General features: G+C 51.0%; 1 protein-coding gene across 6 annotated transcripts in view; it reads right to left on the bottom strand.

The window, feature by feature from the left end:
- Positions 1 to 8,762, bottom strand: part of ARHGEF9 (Cdc42 guanine nucleotide exchange factor 9) — a 422,470-nt gene that overhangs the window by 400,581 nt on the left and 13,127 nt on the right. For 5 of the 6 annotated variants that reach the window (XM_019521482.1, XM_019521480.1, XM_019521485.1 and 2 more), the window contains one exon: positions 5,128 to 5,299. The gene's annotated coding sequence lies outside the window, so the exon portion shown is untranslated. Of the gene's footprint in view, positions 1 to 668; positions 691 to 5,127; positions 5,300 to 8,762 lie in introns of those variants that run through there. The other variant, XM_019521483.1, reaches the window with a different exon arrangement.

The raw sequence follows: 8,762 nt of genomic DNA, 5'->3' as shown, positions 1-8,762 counted from the left end.
CCATGGTAAGTCCCACACTGTGGGGCAGGGAAGGCCCTCCCAGCCCCAGTCTCCAACCCCACCACTGCCCCTGCACCTGGCCCCAGCCCCTCCTCCTTGCCCAGCCTGCCCACAGTACCCCGGCCCCATGTTCCTTCTCACAGCATGCAGAGAGGTGGGACACAAGTCAGAACTTTATTAAGCAGCCTGAATCCCCACAACTGAGTGGGCACGGGCCTCTCTCATGCCAAGGAAGGCATTGATCCTGGCGGTAAACTCCTCCTTGGCAGCCAGGGGTAGGAGTGTGTAGCACTGCAACAGATACCCCTCCAGGTGGCAACGGCAGTCACAGAACAGGCTGGGCTTGCCCCCGACACTGTTGTAGCTCAGGGTGTCAGTCCAGGAGTGCAGGTGTGCTTGAGGCATCAGAAGGATCAGCAGAAGCAGGAGTAGTGGCTCAGGCAGCCCTCTGCCTGCACAAACAGCCTATTGTGCACCTCCTGCAGCACATGCAGCAGGGGCACACTCAGGGCACAGTGGCAGTGTGGTGGAGGGCCAGCAGCCTGTCCTAGGCCACCCTGAGAAGGGGGTAGGGGGGGCAGGTGGTTTGCAGCCAGCCTCCAGGGAGCAAGTGGGGGCAGGGGCTCAGGCAGCACCAACCTGGGCCCAGGCCTGCCTGAGCAGCTTACCATGGTCCCTGGGCACCCACACATGGCTCACCTCCAATCTGAGGCCACACCATGCAGGGCCCCTGCAGCATATCAACTTAGCTCTCAAATGTTGCAAATGCTCACAAAAGCCTTCTGTCTCTTGCCTCTGCAGTGCCAACATATGCACATGGGGAAGAAGCCACAGGCACCTGCACGACCACTGCCACCTGCCGCTGGAGCCACCTGGAGGCACAGCCAGGATCGGACCCACCCAACTCCAGCAGCTGGCAGTCACAGTGGAGGTCTGGGCGGTGGACCAGCGGGTGGAGGAACCTCACCCAGGAGGAGGTGCAGCTACAGGTATGCCATGACCACTGAGCCGAGCTCATGGCCCTGGAGTGGCAGCATATAGAGCTGGTGGAACAGCAGCTCACCACCCAGGGGAAGCTGTGCCATGCCCCACAGACCTGCCCCCCACCCTGGCCCCTGGATACCACCCAACAGCAGGCCCTCGGCAGCACCCTGGAGCAGGTCCTGCAGCACCTGCTGGCCATAGGCATCCCCTCGCTTCACCGCAGCCCCCAGACCCATGGGGGAACTGTCTGCAGTTCAGGTGGTGACTGCCTGCTGCTGGGCTCTCCACTCTGGGTGGCCCCACTTTTCAGCCCCTTGCAGGTGGACTAAGGGGTGGGGTCAGACACCTGCTGTGTCTTTCAAATTTGGGGAATGGGGTTTTTATTTTTGGTTGGTGGGAAGCATGATGGAGAAGCACTGCATGTGGGGGGAGGGGAAAGGGGTCTGTGTTCACTGAGGGGGGAGGGAGGAGGGATGGGGGGTTTTGTTTTCTTAATAAAGCTTGCATGGTTTCTCCTAGATCTGTGCCCTGGAGTGGTGCTGGGGGTGGGCAAGGAGTTGTGGGGTGTGGATGGCAGGGCAGGCAGGCTGGCCTGGGGAGTGCAGGAGGAAGGGGTCTGCAGAGCCTCCTGCAGTCAGTGCCTTGGGCCCGGCTGGTGGGTGCGTGGCTGTCCTGGGGCCTGGGCAGGGGGGCCTAGTGGAGCCAGCATGGCCAGCACCATGGCCAGCAGCAGCGCAGGGCTCTGGTCATTGCTGACAGGGCCAGGCTGGAGCAGTGGGACAATGAGCACTGCTGGCAGGGGCAGGGACTGGAGCTGGAGCAGCTGTGGTGCAGGGAGGGAGCTGCAGCGCGCTGCTCCTATGCTTGGCGCACAGCTCCTGGGAAGGGGAGGTGGCTGGGATCAGAGAGCAGGGGTGTGATTTTAAGATGGCTGCCAACTGCTGGCAGCTGCCTCTGGCCTCAGCATGTGAACAGAGGCTAGAGCTCCCCCCAGGGGCCACAGGGGCACATGGCAGGCTGCTCTGATGGGACTAAATCTAGTCCCAAGTCATCTGCACATGTAGATGTCAGACTATTCCTGCTAAAAGTAAATTTAATGCGACATAAATGCACATGTAGATGGGCCCAGAGCGAGGCTACATCCCAACTCTCCTTTCGCAGCTGCACCCCTTTGGCTGGTCATCCCAGTTTAGCCACACCAAACAACCAGGACTCCTTGCTAAAGCAATGATCCTGAAGTTCCTTACATGGGGTAATAGCTGTGCATATCAGTGAAACAGCCTGAAAAGCCTACAGGTACACATCAGTAAGGCTAAGCAGCACTGAGCAGACAAAAGCCCCACATTCCCTTTCTCTCAAGTGAACATGGGCAAAGAAAGGGAGCACTGGAAAAGATACAGACTTAACAGTAAATGGACATGTGGCCCCTTGCCACATCCCACTCCTGCTACAAGGGTGGAAAAGCAAGGAATGGCACAGCAGTGCTTTCTGTGTTCCCTTTCTGTGGGGCTCATTGCTTGTAATTCTGTATCTCTCTAGACAACATCCCACCCCTGGACTGTGCAATTGGTCATTACATTATTTTTAATAATCATGATTATGGTCGCCTAAGGTCCAACCTGATCTCTCATCCTAAATAATGCATGGACAGAAGGTGGTGAGTAGTCTGTGCTCTGCTGTACATATAATCAAAATCTGCATCAATTGGGTGATTGTTCACAAACAGACCAGGGAACCTCTCATATTTGTAGAAGCACCAGGAACTCAGATGTTTATATGAGCTGGCATGTGACCCATGAGCCCACAGATCCTCAAGACAGTATTTCTTTTTACATGAATTTCACTTCTGTCCTCTTCTTTAGTTTCCACCAAGTCACTTGGGCCAGTGAAAACATTTTTGGCTCTGGAAACAATAATGGAAATGGCCAGAGATGAACTTCATATAAAAACAAATGCTGTCACAGACGAGACTAATGAATGAACCCCAGCATATAAAAAATGTGGAAACTTCCAGGCAAAGTGATTGCCCTTCACAGGATTTGGCTGTAACACAGTACGGTCCTGGTTTTGCCAGCCTTGAAGATTCTTTGGACTCTCCAGACCTGTCCACTGCTCTTTGGCAACTTAAGCATTTGCTTGGGAATTGATTTCATCCTTTATGATTTGTCTCTGCTTAACATTGGTGTTTTATATGCCAATTAAAACCTACTTACAGCTCTAGTTTGAAGACCCAGGTAGTTTCTGCTGACTCAGCTTGGAGCTAAATAGCAGGCCTGTGCGAAGCGGCTAGTATTCGCTTCAGATTCGGCCAATTCGGGGGACAGAAATTTGATTCAGTGATTCGAATCACTGTGCTGAATTGATCTGGCCAAATCTGATTCAAAGATTTGGCTGTTGCTGAATCTCCAAATCACCCAGAGCCATCCTCCGCCTGGCAATGGCTGCCCCACCCACCCCTGCCCCCGGCACTTGGGAAACAAAAAGCCCCAACTCAGAGGATGCTGCCAGGTGGGGGGGTGATTCCCACTGCCCCACACTGCATGGGGAGCTCTGCCACAATTCCCCCAACCCTCCCTGCTCTTCCAGACCCACCATGGCTGCCCCGCCTGCCCCAGCTCTGGCCCTTTAAGGAAAAATAAATAAATAAAAAAACTCCACTCACCGGATGCTGCCTGGTGGGGGGCAATCTCTGCTGCCCCCCACTTACCTGCAACACACTGGGGGCTCTTCCACAAGCCCCCCAAAGCCCCGAGGCCCCTGCAGAAGCTGGTGAGTCTGGGCAGGGGAAGGGTGTTCAGTGTTTTTCTTCTTAACGGGCCAGAGCTGGGGCGGGCAGGGCAGTCACGGCGGGGGCGGGAATCGTGCAGAGCCCCCCACACAGCATGGGGCAGTTGTGGGCAGCGGTAAATCGCCCCCTGCCCAGCAGCACCTGCTGAGCTGGGGCAGGCAGGGCAGCCGTGGGGGTCTGGGGGAGTGGGTGGGGGATGGGGCCTGGCAGGGGTCCCCCCATGGTTCCTTCCCCCTTCCTTCAGCCCCTCCTCACCCGCCCCCTGCTTACCAGCTCCGAGTCCAACTGCAGCTCCCTGCTGCAGCCAGCAGGGACTGCCCGAATCACCAAAGCTCTCCAAATCTTTTCCGAAGATTCAGAGAGCTTCGAACCGATTCGGACCTTTTAATTGGTCCCCTAATTCAATTTGGATTCAGAGATTCAGCCACCGAATCGAGCCAAATCTCCTCCTAATCAAATCACCACCCGAAGCTTCCCACAGCCCTACTAAATAGGGAAAAATAAAATAAAGAAACCATACTTTGTTTTGTGTGGGTTTTTTTTAATACGCCTTGCCAAATGGGCCTGTTCACCCGTTAGAAGCTCCAGAACTAGCCAAACACTCCAAATCCCAGGGCTGCTCAAATCATTTATCACAAATTATTGCCAGTGACTGTAATCATTAGGGAAAGAAGAATGTAACCAAATGGATTTTTAGCTGGAAAGGGAGTGTTTTTAAAATTTAAAGTTACAAGACCACTGCGTATAGTATGATGAAAGGCAAATTCAAAAGAGCTACTTTTTCATCTAGTTTGTGTTTTACTGGATTCCATTTGAGGAAAACAAGAGTGAAAGGGAACATGATTAGGCACAAAGACTTGAGGGATGCTTATAAAGAAAACAAGGAACCAATTCTCATTTGTCCACCATGGGAAAACACGTAGCAGCAAAGCCAGTTCCTGAGTGGCAGCTAATGAGCTCTCAGAAAAGCAGGGTACAAACCACCTCTACAGAGCCAGCTCTAAGTGCAGTGAGGGCACTGTGTCCACTTCAGAGATGGATTACTTTTGAAGACCAGTGTTGAGATAGTGCCCCTTTGTGTTCCCTCCCACCACACCTTTGCCTGACCCTCTGAACAGCATGCAGTTTAGTTGCTTCTGTGCCAAGGATGGGGATTTAAGGAGATAATCTATTTTAAGGATAAATGGGTGGATCAGAAATTTGATAATATGGAACCTCTTGCCTTCAAATTACCAATTCCAATCCCTGCCAAGTTGCTGCTGTTGCAAAGCAGCCTGCACAAGATGAGTTTGATAGTCTCTATTTTGTTCCCAGTGGCCCCTTCCCCACCCACCACCACATGCACAAAAAGGCACCTTTGTTTCCCTGAAGGAAGCCAAGACTTGAATTGAAATCCATGATCCAGCTAACTGAAGTACAGTTATGGTGCCATGTTGCTCCCCAGGTGACAGCGGTTTTGGGAACAGAGGCCTTCAGTATGCCAGTTTGGTCAGTCTCACAGGCTCTCCATTGACTCACATGGACTCACTGGAAAAACAGAAGCAGGATCTATTAAAATACATTTTAAAACCTGAAAAGAAATTAAAGCTCCATTTGCAACCGCATTTGCAATCACCCACACAACAGAAGCCACACAGCTCCTACAGCCATCCCACCATAGGCTGGCATGGAAGCAGACCTAGGGGAGTGTTTAAAAGGTCAACAGGCCACTATCAAATACTCCATGCAGGAAGCCAAGCTTATTTTTGTCCGTTTCTCACCAATTAAGCATGCAGGACTTTTTACATTCATCATATCTCTCCCTTTCCCATGCTATGCATATTTGGCAGCTGCTGGCCTTTCTCCTTGTGCACATGAAACTCAACCCTCCTCTAGAGAAGAGCCTGTATGTTTGGCAGCCAGCTCCATGTGATTACTTAAGCACCTGGGCTTGTATGAACCACCTGTGTAATAAGCATTCAGCTCTCCCAGGCTTTCAATCCAAGTGAAAAAATTGTAATTTTGCATAATCTGCATCCAAAGCTTCTAAAACAAAAAAAAAGTTCAATGGTGGGTAGCAAATTAAGGTACTGTGGTCTGTTCAATCTTTGCACAGTTCTCGCAAAGTAAAACAAATGGGGAACTCTGCATTAAAGGCCTGACTTTGCTCCTTACGGCTGCATCTACACATTCATTAATGCGTCTTAGATACTACGCATTTAGTTTAGTACTTCTTTAATAAAGTACTAACTAAATGCGCAGTACCTAGAGCTACTGCACAGTAGTGCCAGCACACAGTTATTTAGTGACACTTACTACTGCACATTAGCCTAATAATACTGCACAATAGGCTATTCACATACTTTTGCTATGACATACTACTGAGCAGTGTTATTAAGCTAATGCACAGTAAGTCTCTCAAGTAGATGCACCCACTGAAAGCTAATGGCTAAACTTCACTTGATTTTAATGAAATCCAAACAAGGAAAATAATTCCAGGATTGCCCAGAGGCCACAAATGAGATGTGGAACCCATTGCGCTAAGCATGGTACAAACACAGAAGCAGATAATTCCCCATTGGGCCTACAGGTTGAACAGGCCAAAGAGAGCAGAAGGGAAGTCACAGGCAAGTGAGGTCAGATGAGATGAACAGCGACAAACACCACAGCTCCTTGCAGAGCAGCCTTAGGTCCCTCAGAGATTCCCAACCCCAAGATGTGTGTGTTAATGTTGCTTTCTAGGGGCCCAGACTGCAGGCATAGGAATTCTCCTCGGGAGAAGCTGTAACAAGCAATTTCTGCTCCCTGGGGTACAGTGGTGGCTAAGCTAGCAGTTGCTGCTGCTGCTGCCATTCTTGTGCCCATCCTGATGTGGCATCAGGGACTGATGTCCTGTTTGCCCACCCCCAGTTACACTACTGCTCCTCAGTGCTGGGGCAGTTATAAATTGTCTCCAACCCCTTGACAATCCCTTCACGAGGTAAGGACACTTAAATAGGCTCAACTACCAAGCTCCAGAACTTGCAGGTGATATGGGACTCAGGTTGCTTTGCTTGAGCCCAAAGATGGCTAGCACCCATCTCACCAAAAGGAACTCCTAAGAGGCCTCTGGACTTGCTGTGAATTCAGAACATAATTTGTCCTTAAATATTTTGGACATATCTGAACAAAGCCAAAACTGTGAAGACAATGACCTATCAAAGGGTAAAGCAATAAGCAATCATTTATTCATTGCTAGGTACTTGATGTAATCTTGCTAACGAAGCCAAGTTTTAATAATACCCAAACGAGTTCAGCAAAGTGACAAGATGTCAACCAAGCCCTTGTAAATAGTATTGACTGGGACAATCTGTGACTGACATCATTTCATCTAACTGTGGATAAACTGTGGTCTTATAATGACTTATGCACAGATCTGATGGCATGATGTTATTACAAATTACACTCTTAAAGCCACGTGCAGTTCGCTCTAGGCTGGGGCAATGATCACGCAGAGCAAGTATCCAAAATCAAATACAGAATCTTTATTCGCTCGAGCGAGGTGCCTCTTTGGGAGACGGACCCCGCCTACTAGTTATCATACTTTTTTATACTTTTCAAGGCCACAGCGTTAGTTCATGATTAGCTCGTGCTCATAAAAATACACAATCATCTATTAACTAAATCACTATTCTATCCAATCAAGCGGCACTGTGAGCGTGAACACCGAAGTTTAACTCTTGTGAATTATATGCCTCATATATTTTGTCTCAAGATGTTTCTTTATCTTATAAACACAATCCATGCCTGACTTTCAAGGTTTCCCTGTTGACGAGACTCCCTGGTTGACTGGATTCAGCTGGCTTCATATCTTATCAGTAACCCTCACACAGTACCAGTACCCCTCTTCCCTCCCAGCCGTCTCGTAAGTGCTGTGTCCGCTTTTATGGAAGAGGCGAAAGAACGAAGAAATGGCCTCACTTTTAGCATTACAAAGCCTTGCTTTTAGCCCTACAAGATTCATATACAACAATGTTGAACTGTATATGACCCAGAATGCAAAACATTGGTCAATACAGGGTTGATTAACACAACCGCTCAAGATAATACACTACTTTCATGCAACTTTCTAGTTAAAAACACCCTAATGCAAGAGTCCTCCCACCACAGTGTGAATTACTATAAAACCTGACCCCTCACAACTCATATTATTCCCCAAAGTGTTGTTCATATGTGGCAGACTTACTGATACAGCCCGGCATAACCCGGCTCGGAGAAGCTTCATTGCGATTGATGGAGCATGTCTACCAATCAGGTAATTGCTGAGGGGCTAGCCCCACCCCTGCCCGGAGCGGGAGAGGAGGGGAGAAGAGCCCCGGACCTGATTGAAGCCTGTGTCTTGCAGGTCTGACCGCACTCTGGGGGCAGAGCCTCCAGAGAGTATAAGGGGAGCAGCGTGCCCAGCACACAGCAGATGTGCCGAGGGACGGAAAAGAAAGCTGAGGAAGAGCAGCCCAGTAGGTGAATGCTGTTGCCCTGAAGAGCCCCTGAAGACACCTCTCTCCAGACAGGAACAGAGGATGGCTTCAGCCCCAGTCGGTGCGAAGGGCAGCGCACAGGCCGCAACACTGGGAGCTGTGCGGCAGCTCAGGTCTCCAGCCACTCAATGCACAGAGCCTCAGACCCTGGGAGCTGCATGAGGCAGCTCAGGTCTGCAACCCCCAGCGTGAGCCCAGGAACCTGGAGCTGGCAGTGCAGCGCGGCACAGTCTGGCAGGACCCCAACCCCGGCTGTCAGTTTAGGTGGCTCAGTCCCCCATTTCCGGGCATGTGGCCATGACTCATGCACATGCTCAGTGCGCAGCAGGTCCCAGGCAGGGACCTGGGCCTTGGAGCTGCAGAAGGCAGCCTGAGCCCCCAGCCACGAGCAGCAGGCAGAGCCCTCGGTGCCCGAAGTGGGGCACAGGGCTGCGAGGGGATTGAAGGCCCCACAGGAGCTGGGAGCCTGCGTCTGCTGAAAGAAACCCCGGCCG

This window comes from Gavialis gangeticus, unplaced genomic scaffold (assembly GCF_001723915.1).
Source record: "Gavialis gangeticus isolate Ggan-Ray unplaced genomic scaffold, GavGan_comp1, whole genome shotgun sequence".
NCBI classification, from domain to species: Eukaryota; Metazoa; Chordata; order Crocodylia; family Gavialidae; genus Gavialis; species Gavialis gangeticus.
This window is presented reverse-complemented; position numbering and strand designations above follow the sequence as displayed.